Genomic DNA, 19,154 nt, shown 5'->3' on the forward strand with positions numbered 1-19,154 from the left:
CTGCAATGTCTCTGGGATGGATGGAAGGCAAATTACTCAGGTACTAAACAAATGAACTGCAGAATCACCAGTTTTATTTCACAAAATTCTTATGATTTTCTGTTTAAGAGAACATGCAATATAGCTAAATCAATGCATTTCTAATTCTGTAGCTGTTTGGTGGGTGGGTTCATTATCTATAATATGGGAACAGGAGAACATTGCTTCTCTTTCCTTCCATTTTCCCAATTTGCACAGTTAGGTAAACAAGGGATGTTCTAGCTTTTTCTTGTCCCTTTCCTGTACCTAAACTCTGTCTTGAGTAAGGAGAATTTCTATTTTTTTCCATTTCAGCTCTTCTTTTACTATTTTCTAGTACTAATAATTAGTGAATGAAAATGACTCATGTTTTTAGTGTGGTAATTTGTGTTTTGTATGTCTGTGATTTTATTTTAGCTAAAAATAAAGATTTAAGAAAAATAGACTGATAATATTAACCTCAAGACTATGTTGTTGGAGCAGAAGACCAGAAGCAAGCTGAGTTAGGGCTCCTACTCTTATTTTCTCCAGTACTTATCAGTGACTACAGCACTAAGACAAGAGCATGGTCTTAGGACTGGACATCAGGAGAACATGTCCCAGCTCTGACACTCAGTATGCTTTTGAGCAAGTTACTGGACCTATCTATCCTCAACTTCCTATTCCAAAAAGATGACTATGATAATATTTATATTTATCTCAATAAAGTAGGGTTAGGATCTATTTGATCTTCAGGTGGTCAACCTTACACTTACACTTATGTATTCAATCTGAGTGGATCACATTCATTTATTCCTTCAACAAATATTTGAGTGTCCACTGTGTACTGACATTGTGCAGTTATTGGCCATGTGCAGTGTACATAGCACATTGTCTAAGTTTACTCAGATATCAAAGCATACAGAGCAGAATATGAGATTCATATGTCAAAAGGTTAGGCTTTTGATGAGAATCTATGCAGGAGACTGTGAACTTCCAGTATGGGAGGAGGAGGCCAAGAATGTGTGCAGCTGTCCTAGAACCCGACTTGAGGAAGTATTTCACAATGGCAGAGGTGATCAAATGATTAAATGTCTCTAAGAGTCACAGCAAATGATGACTTGAGAATGAGACTTTGGTTTGGCAAGATGGACATCACTGGTGACTTTTTGTGAAGGGTGGGAGAAAACAAATACATGGTTCAAATAAAATTTTAAGAATGAACTTCCTGCATCCCTAGCTCATGGTCACTAGAATTCTGTTGTCAAAAATAATACTCACCTCCCAGGTGTGTGGCTGACTGACTCAAGCTGAGCATCTGTAGTACTGCTATCACTGAACCTACTTACCTTCAAGTCTTTTTCATCACAACAGAATACCTGGAAGCATGTCCTTTAAACTAGTCTGCCCATGGCTGGTTTTCTTTTATACTCACCACTGAGTGCAGCCTAATGTGCAGGACAAATGTTTACCATCCTATTTTCCTAATATATAGCATTTCATAAAACAGAGATATTGGTGGTCTCATAGATCGTTCAATATTTTGAGAGCTTTCACCCTTTTAAAGAATTCATATGCCATCATTTTCAGACTTCCTTTTAGCACATGACACTTAATTTCCCATGCAAAACAAGATGTGGATATCTTATCTTCTGACACTGGTTTAATTTATTTCTTGTAAAATAACTAGGAGACAAGCAACAAGTAGATCTCTTGTTGATTTGTTTTCTTCATCTCAAATGTTAAAGTATATGATGGGTTTTGGCATCCAATTTCTTGTTTGGGGAGACTACTGAGAGATTTGAGTGATGATGTTTGAGCTTGCTTTTGAGCTTTACTGTCAGGGATAGGGTGGCTAACTATGGAAGAGAATCACCCTCATATTTGAAGTAAGGACACAAGCACTCTCTCTAGACATTCTAAATGATACTTCAGCCTGGATTGGTGTGTCAAATTGCTAAAGTCAAAGAGAATCTATTCATAGTGATTTTAAGGCTTCTTTGAAAAAAAGGTTTAAATTATGCTTCCATCTAAAAATGACCTTTTAAAGAATATACAATAATATCTGTGATTTAAACATGTGGAACACTTGATGTTTGTGTATGGTGTTTTCTCCTTGTTAAGCATATCATGCAAGCCTAGTATCTTTATTTAGAAAGAAAATTTAATGCTTACTTAGAGAACAGCTAGGATTTTTAAAAATTTTAAGTGCAAATAATTTGTAAATGAATGAATAAATTTTACTGTGAAGCTTCTTAGTTCATATATAGAGACATAGAAATTGAATTTATTGGTTACAAATAACAAAATTTTCAACATTTGAAAAGAAAAAATCCTATTTACACAGAAATTTTGATTTGTAAAGATGGAAATTTTAAAACAAATACCTTCAAGATTTCTTTTCTCGTGGAACGGTTCCTACATAAGAACAGTTTTCTAAAGCTAGTGGTTCTTCTGTTAATCTGCTTTTCTAACCAAGTGTGTTTATAACAAGCTTTTTATCCAGGGACCAGTTACCTGCCTCAGGTGGATGGACCATGAACAATTTAGGTCACTGCTTCATAATACTCAGGCAGAATATGTTCAGTTATTAGATCCATGAGAACATTTACACAGAACCTTTATTTAAAGAATCTGGGAGTGCTTACTTCTCATTGAATATTTGCCACAAGTCTATAGGGTAAATGCTGTGAGGCTATTTCCTTCAAGTAAAAGCTATTCACTAGATAGAGAAGTCACAGCTCTCGTGTTTCAAGGTATATGAGTATATTGTAAAGGAATGGGACTTCTAGTTCACATATCATGCCATTTCTTCATGTAGATGACCTTGGGGAATCATATTTTTAAAAATATATGTCGTATCCGGAGTAGATAGGAATAACAGATCATTTGCTTCTTGCTGCTCACATTTGCTGAGACTCTTATGAAGATTTTCCCTGGGCACATGAATCAGTTTAATAATGATTGCTGCCAGTTGGTGGCTAGACATCAGACTGCCAGCCTACTCCACAGCATTGCCATCTGCTATTTGGATTCACAGTGTGTTGCTGCTATGCACCACCTCATTAAGAACGGGACCCTTGTGAGCCATAGACAGTAGCTTATTCAAGTGAGCTGAAGCCAACTCCTCCCCAAGCCAAATTTGTAGAGGCTGCATGCATCTCATCTTATTTGGAAATCTCTCTGTGCTGATCATGCAGTCTGATAGCTTATTGTCTCTGATCATTTAGGTGTTAGTCTTTCAGGCCAACTCCTTGTTTCAATGCAACATCAAAATATAAATATGATTATTTCAAAGACTTATAAAAATATTCAATCCAGTTTTTTTTTTTTGGTAATAGAGTCACATCTTGAAATGATTAGTTGCTATTGGCTTGCCAAGTACAAATATTTTTGTAAGTTAAGTGTATCATAATCCACTGGACTTTTTTGGATAGATCTCCCAGTTTTGAGGATTTTTTTTTTTTTTTAGTTTTGTGGGATTCCTACTGCACAGTTTTTATTTCTTGGAAACAGATTTTCAAAGGCTTTTGTCATAGTTTCCTTTTTTTTTCTACTACATTTCCAAAGGCAGCAGTGAAATGCAAAATATTTTTATTTGTTAGACAGAAAAGAAAGCATTTCATCCAGCAAACACTGATCACCTTAGAGGTTTAAATTTTTTTTTTCAGAGAAAAGAGAATTTGCACAGATCATATTATATTTAGTTCCTCTCAATTTACCTCAATAGGTAAGGGTACTATGAGCACTGGAGAGTCATTTCTCAAAATTGGGCTGGTTTCAAATTTCAAAGGAATTCATGGGCAAAGATTCAAGGCCCAGACACCCCCACCCCAGACCCCATTCCCCACATAAGGACTTAGCCCAGTTCTCATATCTGCACTTTCTGGCAGCCAGAAAGTGTTTCTTAAATGCTATGCTTGTTGAGTACTCAATGAGAAAAGGCTTTTGTGGGCAAACAGCATCAAGAAATGGGGGCTCTCAGACTGAGAGTCTGAGATATAGTGTAACCTGCTGGATGTTTATTTCAAAGTATCTTTTAGGGCTGGGGGGTAGAGTTCAGTGGTAGAGTGCTTGTCTAACAGGCACAAGGTCCTGGGTTCAATCCTCAGTAATGAAAGAGAAAAAAAAGTGCCCTTTGGGTAAACACTTGTCGACAAGAGAAGAGACATGATTTGGTGGAGTGAGAAGCTAGGTCTTAATGCAGGTCCCACAAACATGGAGCACACCATGGGAAGCTCTGGGCTTGGAATGGCCTTCAGAGGAAAACACTGAGCAAGAAAACAACTTTGTATTCCTGCAGGGATCAATCACTGGATATGGACCACCTCTCCAAGGAGTGTGACCTTAGATAAAGTGATTCTCTGCAGCTGAGGCAATTCTGGAAAAGGCTTGACAGCTGTACCTTGCTTGCTAACAGTTCACCTAGCAAACAGGGAGCAAGTCCCTCTTTGAAGGGGGATCTGGGACACTCTTCATAATGCTACCACATGGGACAGATTGCAACATCTTTTTGGTAGAGGTGCCTGAAACATTCACATGTGAATAACTGAGAATCTGGCAGCGAAGAAACTTTCCAATTTTGTTTCTCTTTTAACATTGACTCCTATCCTATAAACTAACGTTCCATACAACATAATTTGATAAATATCTGTAACTGTACAGTACCTCAAAGGCTGTGTAAAAAGCACTTCATACAGATGGTTTTCTCCTGGCTCACTCGCCCTTCACAGCCATCTATAATTCCTGCCTGAAACTTTGGTGTTGCCATATTAGTAATGGACTTGTAAGTCAAATGCTTAGGTGTAAGAAAATTGGCTTTATTTTTCAATAACTGAGTTTATTTTTTAAGTTCTTATTTTGTCTATTGGCAAACACACATACATACTCCCAAATCCTTAACCTCAGATATTTTCCAGATAAATGTAGTCATTACATTTTAAAATAAGTTAATACAATATTTTCTCTTTGTCTTAGTTTGTTGGGAATATTATAGCAAAATCTATACACTAGATAGATTATAAATAATGAAATTTATTTCTCATACTTCTGGAGCCTGGAAAATCTAGATGAAAATGCTTGCAGATTCTATGTCTGCGAGCTCACCTAATTGTTCATGAACAACTGTTTTTTCACTGTGTTCTCCCATGGTAGAAGGGGTGAACATACCACCTTAGGTTTCTTTTATAACTACACAAATCTAATTCACCTCCCAAAGGGTTCAACTTCTACAACTGTCACCTTGGGGGGCAGAATTTCAACATATGAATTTAGTGGGGGTGTTCATATAAACATTCTGACCGTAGTTCTCTTCTTCTACCCAGAGTTGCACCTAAGCTCCAGGAAACAAGATGATGTCATGGCATCTGATTCTTGATTGGCATCTATCCATGTTTGGCATCAACTGAGATGACAGGGTCCTTTCTGGAATTCACTCATATGTCCCTCCCTGCTGGCATCCAATGCATTCCAGGACCCCTACAAAGGGTTCACACTGCATCTCTGCCAAAAGTCTCTTGGGTCTGTCAGCTGTTAGGATAATTCTTATGTTCTTAACTATACCAAGAAAATCATTTTCTTGACCTCCCTCCCCCTACCCCATGGTGATTAAGAGGCAGTATAGGATCCATGTCCCTGGGCACTCAGTGCAGGTGTTTCTACCTCAGTATCCACTGCCACCGTGTCAAGGCCAACTATCTCTAATCAGACAGGAGCTAGGCCACAAGTCTCTCCATTGTTAGATAATGCACATTTTCTCTGGGTTTCTTTTAAGTTCTACTTTTGAATATTGAACTCCTCTTCAGGAACTTTCACCAGTAATCAACTCTCCTGTTTTCTTTCCAACTGTGATTTATATTTTACCCACTTAGTGCTGAGATTTTTTCCCCCTTTTTTCCTCCTGAGTGAGTTTGGAGGAGTAGGGCCTGGAGAAAATCATCTAGCCAAATATTCTTCCAACCCTGAATTTGAATGCCATGATTTTGGTCCTTGAAACTAAAAAGCCAATAACTAATTTTTCTTTATTTTTTATTTTTGAAATGAAAAATGAATTTTTTAAAAATTTATTTACTCTAATTTGTTATACATGACAGCAGAATTTATAGTATAATTCATGTGTACTATTCATGCTACACATATAGAGCATAATTTTTCATATCTCTGGTGGTATACAAAATATATTCACACCAATTTGTGTCTTCATACATGTACTTAGGGTAATGATGTCCATCTCATTCCATCATCTTTCCTACCCCATACCCCCTCCCTTCCTCTCCCTTCCCTTTGCCCTATCTAAAGTTCTTCCATTCCTCCCATGCTCCCCTCCCCCACCCTCATATGGATTAGCATCCACATATGAGAGAAAACATTCAGCCTTTGGTTTTATGGGATTGGCTTACTTTACTTAACCTAATGTTCTCCATTCATTTACCTGAAAATGCCATGATTTTATTCTCTTGTAATGCTGAGTAATATTCTACTGTGTATATATACCACATTTTCTTTATTCATTCATCTGCTGAAGGGAATATAGGTTGGTTCCACAGGTTAGAAATTGTGAATTGTGCTGCTATAACACTGATGTGGCTGCATCATTATAGTATGCTGTTTTTAAGTCCTTTGGGTATAAACTGAAGAGTGGGATAGCTGGGTCAAATAGTGGTTCTATTCCAAGTTTTCCAAGGAATCTCTATACTGCTTTTTCAGATTGGTTGCACCAATTTGCAGTCCCACCAGCAGTGTATGAGTGTGCCTTTTCCCCACATCCTCGCCAACACTTACTGTTGTCTTCATAATAGCTGCCATTCTGACTAGAGTGAGATAAAATCTTAGTTTTGATTTGCATTTCTCTAATTACTAGAGATGTTGAACATTTTTTCATACATTTGTTGATTGATTATATATCTTCTTCTGAGAAGTATCTGTTCAGTTTCTTCGCCCATTTACTGATTGGGTTGTTTGTTTTTTTGGTGTTAAGTTTTTTGAGTTCTTTATGTATCCTAGAGATTAGTGCTCTATCTAATGTGCATGTGGTTAAAAATTTGTTGCCATTCTGTAGGCTCTCTCGTCACCTCACTGATTGTTTCTTTTGCTGAGAAGAAGCTTTTCAGTGTGAATCCATCCCATTTATTGATTCTTGATTTTATTTCTTGTGCTATACAAGTCTTATTATGAAAATTTGGGCCTACTTTTTCATCTATTAGGTGAAATGTTGCAAGCCATCCATGGGCTGTGTGTGTGTGAGCTATGCACATTGTAGCCATATGAGGGAAAGATCTGGCATTGCATGCTGAGTGGGCTGTGTGATGCAAGTGCGCCTCTCCTCTCACTGCCTGTAATCCCACACAGCACCTGAGATGGGTATGACTTGCCAAGATGTCAATCAATGTACTGACCACAAGACATCATGAAGTAAGACTCCACCCTTGAAACCTTATCCCCTGTATTGTTTGGTGAAGAATATACTATTGAAAATCCTTTGTCTTCCTTCCCCTATAAATAAAGGGATTCCAGGTACACTCGCTCTCTTGCCTTCCAGTGTGGAAGAGGACACTTGTGATAGCAGAACAGTCCCACCTTCAATATGAAAATTACTATGTGCGCTGTGCTTTTTTGCCATTTTCTTAGCTTAATGTTGCAGCTGGCCCTTTTGAATTCAGTTCATCTCATCAGCATGGGTCACTGCCTCGAGCACAGGGTCTCTGGTTTAATTCCTAGATCCTTCTTCCACTTTGAGTTGAGTTTTGTGCATGGTGAGAGATAGGGGCTTAATTTGGTGGCTCTTCTGTGGTTTCTCTTTCCCAAGACATTCTCCTTACAGTTTAGTTTGAATGGGAGAGTGAGCTTGGGCAGGGGATACATACTTAAGTAAGGAACAAAGTGTTTGCCTCTAGAGAAAAATACCCAGTTTTATGCCTCTATTTTATTCCATCAGTCTGTTATTATATCATTGTACCAAGACTACATGTTCTTAATTTCTGTAGCTTTGTGATAGGTCTTGATATCTGGTGTTAGTAAGCCCTATTGTTCTTATCCAAGACTGGCTTGGCCATTGTAGGTTCTATTTCCATACACATTTTATATTGAGCTTCTAAATTTCCTTTAAAAAAGTCTCCTGGGATTTTGATTTGGATTACATTGACTCTTGTCTATAAATTCAGAAGTAAATCCGAGACATTGATCTTGAACTATTGAGTCTTCCATCCATTAACATTGTTTGTACTCTATTCATTTAAATATTCTTTAATGTCTCAGTAATATTTTCTGGTTTCCAGTGTAGGAAAAAAATGTAAATCTTATAATAGGTTTACTCTTAGGTATTTGTTGCTTTTGATACTATTGCAAATATTAAATATTTGAATTTGTTCAACTGATCCAATGTAAGGATGTGCAATAATTTGATATTTTGACCTTGTTAAAGTTATACAGTCATTCTTATGGTTTGCAGAATATTTTGAGTTTTTACATTCATAATCATGTGGTCAGTGACACATTTCATTATTTCTTTCCCAATATTTATTCCTGCTTTTTCTTTTATCCTACTTCTTCATTGCCCTGGCTAGGACATCAAATGAAATGCTGAAGGGAGGTGATAAGAGTGAACATACTTGTCTTAATCTCAGTATGGGGTTGGTGGGAAGATTCCTTATTTTACCTTTTATTTTTTCTTGTGATATTGGGAGTGCACCCAGGGGTGCTTTACCACTGAGCCATACCCCCTGGCACTTTTATTTTGATACACAGTCTTGCTCAATTGTCCAGGCCAGCTTTAAACTTGATTCTCCTGCCTTATTAGTCTCCCTATGTTGCTAGGATTACAGGCATATGCCCCTGTGCCTGGCTACCTGTAGGTTTTTAATAGGTTATTAACCTTACCAGGTTAGAAAGGTTCCCTTCTGTTTCTAGTTTGCTGATGATTTATATTGTTAATGACTGTTGACTCACTGGCTTTCTCTGCATCTACTGATATTATCATATGTTTTTTCTTATTTTTTTCTGCTATATATGAATTAATTTTCAAATGTTAGATCAACTTTATGATGTATTAGTCTCTATTATAGATTTCATTTGATAATATTTTATTTAGTATCTGAGCATCTATATTTGTGATCTTTACAGTCTTCTAAGTAGGAAAGAGTTAAGCAGCTAGCCTCTGATTAATTTCTCTCTGAGACATCTTGGGTGATGTTTCAGGTAAGAAAAAAGTCAAGCAACCTAGGTGAATCTTCTTCTGCACGTATTGATAACAGACTTCATTCAAATAAGGTAACATTAATTCTAGGAGGTAAAATTTTATCTATAAAGTGTTTTCACAGGATATCCCGGTTATAGGACTTATTATGAAAATAAAACCAGAATGTATGAACTTAAAGAGCATGGTTCTCAAGAAAATATTGTATAAGTTACATTAATACCTCAATATGAGGAAAAGAAACATCCTAACATCCTAAGATGCTATATGTTACAGAAGGTGAAGAGGCTCATATCATTACATCTTGGCCAAAAAGTTCACCCAATGCAAGAAAGAAGGACCTTGGAGTTCATGACACTGTTCAAGACCTCTGTCTGCTTTGACTGTGCTCTACGACTTTATATAATCTTAAGATGAGTGTAACCTTATAATGAATAAAATTCCTATTCTTGTGTGTTTTTGAGTCTGATTTGCCAGTCCTTATACGTTGGCTCCATCTATAATTTTCTTTTTTGCAATGTGTCTGTCAGAATTGGGTATCAAAGTTATGCTTGTCTTCCAAAACAAGCTGAGAAGTGTTTGTATTTTCCTATTAGGTTGGAAAATCAGTAAACTTGGTATTTTTCCTTCTTAAATGTTAGAACAACTTCCCAATAAAGTCATATGTCTAGACAGCATTTTTTGGAAGGCTATATGCTCCCCCCCTCATGCAAGATGCCAGAAAGGCCCCTTATTCACAAGGCAATAGGTGGGTGTGTGCTCCTGAGATGCTTCTATCTTCTTTCCTAGGTGCTAGGAAGATGACTACAATTAAATTCAGCATGAAGTTGGTAGAGAAGTGACTTTTAACATTCCTTTACCTAAAGAGCCAGAACATTAAGCTAGAAAACCAGAATTTATTTATTTACAGGAACTTTGTCAGGGCACAGTATTTATCAAATCTGTGGTAGACTTGAATGCCCCCCCAGAATTCACTGTCAAAACCCAATTGTCAATGTAATAGTATTAAGAAGTGGTGTGTTTAGGAGTTGATTAAGCCATGAGGCTGGAACCCTCATGAATGGGACCATGACCATTCAAAGGGCAAAGCCCCCTTTGCCCTTCTAACTCTTCGGTTATGAGAGAACACAATGTTTGTCCCCTCTGAACACTGGTTCTTTGACCTTGGATATCTATCCTCATGAATTGGGAGAAATCAACTTCTGTTCTTTATCAATTACCTAGTCTCAGACACTTGTTGTTCCTAGCAAGAACCCCAGGGGATAGAGCAAATCCAATGCTACAGCAGGTCTTGGAAGCCTAAAAACAGAGATGGTCAACACTGAAATGCCCACACTGATCTGGTAAAGGGCAGGAGAAGGAATAAAGAGCCTGAGAGAAATGGTCATCCTGGAATGGATAACATGAGGCTAGAAAACCTACAAGATTTTGTTCCAAGGGAGGTCCCAGAAGACACACAATTAACTGAGACCACCAACAATGTGCCTATGTGAGGGTGCCAGTATCACTAGGATAAGTGGATAGCTCTTCTTTTTAGACAGGTCTGATGATGAGGCAGTCACAGAGCTGGGCTTGTTAATATCATTCAGGGGTAATGGACCCTGAAGTAATAGAGGGCCCTGAAGACTGGAACTTAATACCACAAGCCAAGAGGCCGTAATTAGTCTAACAACTGGTGAAATTGGAGGGGTAGTTAAGTGGGCTTGACTCACAGCATGTTTGTGAGATGATTAATTGAAGATATCACGCCTATAGGCAGAACACACGAGCAAATAACAAGGATGTTACTTAATACCTGTAACCAAATAACTATAGCCAAATAAGGTAAAAATGGAAAAGAGTTTGAAGATACCATGCCAATGAAATATCATGATTTCTTGCACAATTTTCAGATAAAGAATACACAGATGGAAGAGGTGCTATGTTCCTAGAAGAAAAAGGAAAAGACCTTGTTACAAGTGGTGTGTGTGTGTGTGTGTGTGTGTGTGTGCAGTGATGAATCCTCAAGTTCTTTCCCAAATGGACTCATGGTCATTATTAGAGTGACTAAATAAACACTGGCACAAGAGAATATCCAAACATTTCTAGGATTATTTGGCCTAGGGTTCAAGTTGACACTGGTGTCTATTCATCTTCCTGGCAGCCAGGCTCGAATGAAGATGTACAGAATAAGGGATGAACTGAGTCATGAAAATTTACCACTCAGATCTCTTGCTAAGGGGAGCTTATATGACTAAGTGTCCCAGCTACTGCTCTCTGAACCCACTGATATTTTCTTGCCAAGGCTATATTAGAACAATCATTGAGAAAGCAGGTATACTAATGCAGGCTTATCCCTAATATAATTCCTCCAATAAGAAACTTTGGCTTCAGTGTTCTTCATCAGCTGACCTGAAACTTGACTGTAATTGTGCTGCAGCATAATGTCCCACTATTCAATGGTCCTTTCTCCCCTTTCCTTCTATATTAGTCAGGGTTCTCCAGAGAAACAAATAGGATCTGTCTGTCCCTATCTATCCATCCATTCACCCACCCATTCATTTACCCACCCATCTAGATATTTACCATAAAGAACTGGCTCTTGCAATTATTGAGACTAAGTCCCATGATCTGCCCTCTGAAAACCTGAGAGCCAAGAGCATTGAGGCTGTTAGTCCAGTCCAAGAGCAGAAGATGGAGTCCCACCTCAACAGTCAGGCAAAGAAAAAAATGTTTCCTCTATCTTTTTGTTTTATTCAGGCCCTCAGCAGATGGCATGATGCCCACCCACACTGGGGATTGGTCTGTTTACTCAGTGTGTTCAAATACCATGCTCTGCCAGAAATGCCCTCATGGACACCCCAGAAATGTTTAAGCAGATATCTGGGTCTTCTGTGGCCCAGTGAAGTTGACACACATAAAGCTAAACCTTGTACCTTCACAGGTACCTCTTCTCCATTTCAACTCCCAGAGGCATTTCTCCAAAGAAATCTCTTAGAAATCAAATCCTATCTATATGTGCTTCTTGGAGAACTAGAACTAATGAATTTGGATTTTGTTCTGGCAGGTAGTTACTTGAGGTTTGGTTTTATACCATTCAACTTGCTTGTGTGTGTGTGTGTGTGTGTGTGTGTGTGTGTGTGTAGGGGGGAAGTGCAGTTTTAGATAGGACAGTTAGCCCTACCAAGATTATATGTAACCTTTCAGGGATCTTGGGTGAATCCCTGGAGCTCTCAGAGAGGACTCTCCAAGATAGCTAGACGTAAATTAAATATTTCCTAATCTCATGTTAACTTTTGAGTATTGTTAGGCTTAATATTCAGCAATGGGCACAATGGGATCTCAATGTTTATTTTTTGCAGTTTTTTCTCTGCATACCATCCACTTCACTGACACTGAAAATTCAAGCCATGCCAGTCTCAACTCGTCTTTTTCTCCTTAACTCCACAAAATTGCTCTGCTTATGTTCCTTCTCTTGCATTGATCCAGAGTGTTCACCTGCAGAAACTGAAGACCACGGTAGGTTTCGCCTTGTGTACCTCTCTCAGTGATCAATCCTTTGCTGCCAGGTGTCCAATGTTTGAAAAGTTACTCCATTTATTTACCCCTCTGGCTTCTTTAAACAGCAACAGCTAAGATTTGTACGATTTCTAATGTGTGCATTTAGAGCCATAATTTCCTGTAAGCATTTGCTTTCATGGCATTTGGTTTTGATACTGTTTTTTCATTAGAATTCATTTTGAAATATTTTCTAAATTTTGGTCTGATTTATTGTTTGATCCATTGGTCATCAGGCATATGCTCCTTAGTTTATAAGCATTTGGAAATTCTTTTATTATCTTTATGTAATTAACTTCTGGTTTAATTCATACTAAATATGATTCAATCTTTTGAAATTTGTTGAGACTTGTGATTCAGCTTATGGTCAGTGTTTTTAAATAAATATTTTGGAGTATACTTTACAAAAACAGAAATTTTAATGTTTTTGGATGTAATGTTGTATGTCTTATTCATATGTTCAAAGTGCTAATAAATAGGAGCTCAACATATACTGAGTTGAATAACTAAAAAAAAATTATTAATGGAAATTCCAGACCAATAAAAGTAGATAAGATGATCCTCACAGAAGAAAGCCAAGTGAAATCATGCCATTTCCCCAGAATCCAACCAACATTAATGCCAACCCTATAGGTGATCCCAATTATTTTTCTTCTTATGTTTCTGCCTGTTTCTCTTCATTAGTTGTAAGCTTTGTATCATTAGTGTTGTATGACTGTAGAAAATAGTATACTGTGAAAAGTTAATAACATTGATTTATAAAGTTCATGGTGATACAAGAAATGGTTAATTTTATTCTTCATATTTCTCTAAACAATTCATGACTATTTCTGATATGACAGAAGTTTAGACAGTATCTAGTATCTCAAAATTTAGACAGTATCTAATATCTCAATGGTCAAATTTTTTAAGTACAATAATTTTCAGTTTTCCAAGTTCCACTGTCACTTTCTCTTTTTTATAAACCTGAGGTTAAAACTGGTATAAACATACAACCCCCAGTATGTTTAACCTTCCTATTTAACCCTTCTTTCAAATTTGTTCTGGATAACATATAATGGTTATAGAAAGAAGAGAGGAAACCAGTTTAGACAGTCTAACTGTGTATTATGCAGGCTTAAAAATACCTTTTGTATACTCTAAAATTTTTTTTTCAACCTGATTCTAGCTGAAGTTCTGGTGAACAGTCTGTAAGGTTTTACTCTGCTTCATGCTGACAGGGCCACATGTCAAGCATGCACCAAGAATCAAGCCTCCTGTCCCAAAGTTTCTCTGTTGCAGCAAGGTGTGATGTCCTGTACCAACCCAGACCGATGAGGGAGTTAATGCAGCTGTCAACACCAAGGAGATGGCTGCTGACATAAAATTACTTATCCCTTTCATCTCTCAGAAAGACAGTTTTGAGACAGATTCTTGAGAAGGTTCGGCATTATATAAGCATTAACAGCAGTGTACCACTTGAAAACATTACCTTGTTTTGCTTTGATCTTTCCCTTTTTCCCCTCTTGGTTTATCTTTCACTCCTGCTCCCTGGGATCAAATTCCCAAACAGAATGTCATTACCTTTGTTTCAGGCTCTGCTTTTTAAAGAATAACCTAGACTAAAACAGTAGGAAAGTAGGCTGTTGGTAGATTATACAGTGCAGAAGTCTAATTTTCCTTGATTCTGCACATGCTACAAGGAAATACTCATTCAGTAGGCAGCATAGTTGGTGATTTCCATCTTTTTTTCTTTTTGAAAGCTCATCATCCATAATGAGCCTGACCACCTAAAGAAAAAAAAAGGTGGTAAAAATTAGCTTATAATAGGCAAATTTCTTTGATGATGTCTCTGAGCATTTTTCTGTGTGTGAGGGTCCTCAGCAACTTGAATACTCATATGTATTATGGAAGAGCACTCAGTCAACTTAATCAGGTAAAGCTTTTTGTTGCTTTGGAAACAAGCATATCACATTTCTTATACTCCTTGGTAGAAAGCTGAATCTTTTACTATTATAATCCTTTTTGCTAAGAAACTCAAACATAACTTAAAAATACATGCCTTACTGGACTACTAATAGGTCTTTCTTTATTCATGAAGAACTTAGAAGGAATGCCCTGAAAGATATAGCATTATTGGGAATAAATTTAAGGTTTTCCATATGTTAGCCTTGAGTAAAAACGTTAATAATTACAATTTCTTACTCATTTGAGACACTACAGAGATCAAAATTGATTAAAATTCCTCCCTTATGGAACCTATATTTTAGTAGAACAGAAGGTGAGATAATAAACAAATTAAATAATTAAAACATATTGTAATTAAAATAATGGGTATAGATAAAAATAAACTAGGGATGATATTACGACTGAATCATATCCTTTCCACAAAATTCACATATTGAGCCCTCAGTATCTCATAATAAAGTATATTTGGACATCAGGCTTTGAAGGTGGTAATTAAGTTATTGAGGCCTTAGGGTGGGGCTCTAACCTAATCTAATACAAAAGGAAATTTGGACATAGAGAAAACAAGGGAGCTGTAAACACAGAAGGAAAAACCACAGGAGGATACAGCTACCGGTGGCCAACTCCAAGCCAAGGCGAGAAGCCCCAGGAGAAACCAAACCAACCAACACCTTGATCATGGACTTCAGTCTCCACAACTGAGAAAGTACAATTCTGTTGTTTAAGTCATTCAGTCCATTAGCTCTGGCAGTGCAAGCAAGCTAATATATATGGAAGAGAATGTGCAAGCTTTTTTGCTTGCTTGTTTTCATAAATAGGTCTCACAGAGATAATGACATTTGCATGAAGACCTGAAGAAGAGAAAAGAGCATAGAATATTTAGGGGAGAAGCATTCTGAAAGGAGGAAAAGCAATCCTCAGATTCCTGAGTTGGAGAGAGGTCTAAATTAGAAGATGAGTTTGAAAAGGTGTAGAATAAGGAAATAGTGGTAGAGCCTGTGACAAAGATTCTCAAAGCAGGCAGGGCCATATTGTGCCCTGTGGGGATGTTCTGAAAAATTGTGAGGATATTTTAACATTAGATTGGGGTGGTACTACTGGTCTTAAGTAAATTTACAGTCATCCTCAGGATAGTTCTATCTAATGAGATATTTTCCCACATTCTATGTGACTTTATGCCCTACTGCTCATTTCAGATGATGAACATCCAAAATTTGACTGTGGGTAATGGTTACACTCATCTGTGAATATACTACAAAACCCATTCTGAATTGTATACTTCAAATGGATTAATTGTATGGCATGTGAATTTTATCATAATAAAGCCATTAAGAAAAAAATTTTGCTGGTGGGACTGCAGATTGGTGCAGCCAATTTGGAAAGCAGTATGGAGATTTCTTGGAAAGCTGGGAATGGAGCCACCATTTGACCCAGCTATTCCCCTTCTTGGTCTATTCCCTAAAGACCTAAAAAGAGCATGCTACAGGGACACTGCTACATCGATGTTCATAGCAGCACAGTTCACAATAGCAAGACTGTGGAACCAACCTAGATGCCCTTCAATAGACGAATGGATAAAAAAAATGTGGCATTTATACACAATGGAGTATTACTCTGCATTAAAAAATGACAAAATCATAGAATTTACAGGGAAATGGATGGCATTAGAGCAGATTATGCTAAGTGAAGCTAGCCAATCCCTAAAAAACAAATGCCAAATGTCTTCTTTGATATAAGGAGAGTAACTAAGATCAGAGTAGGGACGAAGAGCAGGAGAAGAAGATTAACATTTAACAGGGATGAGAGGTGGGAGGGAAAGGGAGAGAGAAGGGAAATTGCATGGTAATGGAAGGAGACCCTCAGGGTTATACAGTGGAGTGGGTAGAGAGAGAGGAGGGGAGGGGAGGGGAGAGGTGGGGAGGGGGGAGGGTGGAGGATGGGAAAGGCAGCGGAGCACAACAGACACTAGTATGGCAATTTGTAAATCAATGGAGGTGTAACTGATGTGATTCTGCAATCTGTGTATGGGGTGAAGGTGGGATTTCATAACCCACTTGAATCAAAGTGTGGAATATGATATGTCAAGAAATTTGTAATGTTTTGAACAACCCACAATAAAAAATTAAAAAAGAAAAAAAACGGCCATATAAAGGATAAACTCTGCATATTCAAACAACTGAATACCATGTAGCATAAAAACAATCAAAAAATTTTAAAAAGATTTGTTACATGAAATATGCACAAACTCAAATATAGCATGGAGTGAAAGAAACCAAATACTATAGAGTACTTATTGAATCAATAATTTCATGTAAAACTCAGGAACATAACAAAACTCACTTGTGTATCTAAGGTAATGGCTATATTTGGGGAGAACTCTGTGACTGGGCAGGGGCATAAAGGATGCTTTTAACCATTTATATCTTGATCTGGATTCTGATTGTCAGGGTATGTTTGTGTTAATTTGAAAGCTTACTGAAATATATTTACAATTTGTGTACTTTTTTCTATGCTGCACTTAAAAGTTCATTTAAAATTTAAAAAAAATCTAGCTGTTCTATAACTTTCTTATTAGTATGCATTAAAAAAGGACTAAAAGAATGCATAAATGTTTTAAGTTATTTTATATGAATTGGGATTGTAAAGAATTTTTATTTTATTTATATTCTTTTCATTATTTTCCAAAAAGTACCACAGTGGACACACATCCCATTTCTCACAGGGGAAAAAAGCTATCAAAATACATAGTCTGAGAGTTCTTGAATTAGTTTTCCACTAAACAAATTTATTCAAAATGTAGGAACTTTGGCTTTTGCTCCCAGATGAGAAGTAACTGTCACTTCCAAGAATGGTCTGGCTGCTGGTGCGTGTGTTTGTGTGTGTGTGTGTGTGTTTGTGTGCTTGCCTGGGGGTTCCTGGTGGCTTTGATGAATACCAGCAACTCATCATCTGCCTCCAGGAGAAAATGTAGTGCAAGTGTAGTATTCAAGAGATGGTGAACTAAGCCTAGGGGTGACACCCAAGCACAACTAAGGGGTGTGTGTGGGGGGTCATATTCCTCACAGAACCTGGGTCCTTAAGGTGAGCAGGTCAGACGTGGGCAGTGGTGGGGGACTCACGGAGTTCTCAGCCTCTGAGCCAGGCAATGCATGACTAACTTCTGATCACTGTCATCTTCATGGTTTATAAGGCCAGATGCTAAGAGTGTTTTTTTCTCATTTTCACAAGCTTGTGAAAACTAACGAAGACGAATATGTGACAGAGGCAGGTCCTGATCTGCAAATCCTAAAAGATTTGATATTTGGCTAGGAACAGAAGTTTGCCAACTCCTTAATTAGAATTGAAGAAGCTATGCAGAAAAATTTCTTAAATTACTTAAAATTCTTACCTGGGAATGAGCTTGCTGGCGAGGAGCCGGGTGTGGAACGAGTGTGCCAGGCTGCACTTGTACCGCGCGGTGTAGTACTGCCCAGGCTCGGCCGACTCCGGAACTTAGAGTCCGCTTTAGAGAGTGTCAAACTGCACCTCTGAGGAGTCCAGCCTGGAAGTGGGGATGGCCTGGCCCTTCCTGGTCTGTCCAAAAGGATAAGGATGCTCACCGCGGCCCTCCAAGGACTGCAACGGAGGGTTCCGAGCCTTCCGAGCCTCCCGCCAGGAAGGCATCGTTGTCATTCCTGGAGAAGCCAGCGGAGCCTCCACCGGGATTTCTTTCCCGCTCTTGCTCGGTCGTGGACACTGGCAGGTTCTGACTGGTGTGCGGGGCAATAGACAACTTTGGGTGAAACGCTTCGCGGGTGGGGCGGGACTCCTTGCGCATGCGCAGGGCTGCAACGCGCCCCCCCCCCCCAGCTCCCCGCGCAGGCTCCGCCCACGCGCAGGCCTGATGATTGTCCTTCGCGCGAGTGGGAAGAGCGCGCCTTTCCCTGGGCGCTAGAGGGCGGAAGGCTGTTTGCAGGATTTGGAGAGTTGTGAGCACTGTAACCCTTCACCCTTAAATCCTGCCCATGTTTGAACTATACAAAAGACAATTACGTGTGATTCAGCCTAATAGCTCAGTGTGTATACCCTGAGAGTAAGGGGTTTCCTACCTCAGGGTTTCTCGACCACCGGGCTGTTGGCGTTTGGGGCAAGAAGGTTTTTAGAGCGTGCGGAGGGGTCATGTTGTATAGTAAATAAGCAATGTCTAGCGGCATCCTTGGGCTATACCTACTAAATGCCACCAGCATCCCCTCCTTCCCCAATTCTGACAATCCAAAACGTCCCCACACACTGCCACGTACCTGTGTGGTGGTGGCGAGGGGAGCAAAATCGCCAATATCGACATAAGCCATATAACATCAGATTCACGTACAAGGATCATCATTAGGGAATGTGACATTGCTACATTACTGTAATCAGGATAGAGTTCGTATATTTTGACTTCCTCAATTGTCTCCAAAATGTCTTTGTTTATTGTTGGTAAAAGAGAAGCCTGGGATTAAGT

The 19,154-nt window shown here is 38.4% G+C and overlaps 1 long non-coding RNA gene across 1 annotated transcript; it reads right to left on the reverse strand.

The window, feature by feature from the left end:
• Positions 1 to 13,498: 13,498 nt before the first annotated feature.
• LOC124100086 (uncharacterized) lies at positions 13,499 to 18,477 on the reverse strand. The gene is made up of 2 exons (XR_006854151.2): positions 18,060 to 18,477; positions 13,499 to 14,493 (listed from the first exon to the last, which is right to left on the reverse strand). It is a non-coding gene; the product is annotated as an uncharacterized LOC124100086 (long non-coding RNA).
• Between the last annotated feature and the right edge of the window lie 677 nt (positions 18,478 to 19,154).

The sequence above is a fragment of the Marmota monax genome, unplaced genomic scaffold (assembly GCF_021218885.2).
Source record: "Marmota monax isolate L192 unplaced genomic scaffold, Marmota_monax_Labrador192_F-V1.1 WCK01_AAM20220418_F8-fsc00053, whole genome shotgun sequence".
Taxonomy (NCBI): domain Eukaryota; kingdom Metazoa; phylum Chordata; class Mammalia; order Rodentia; family Sciuridae; genus Marmota; species Marmota monax.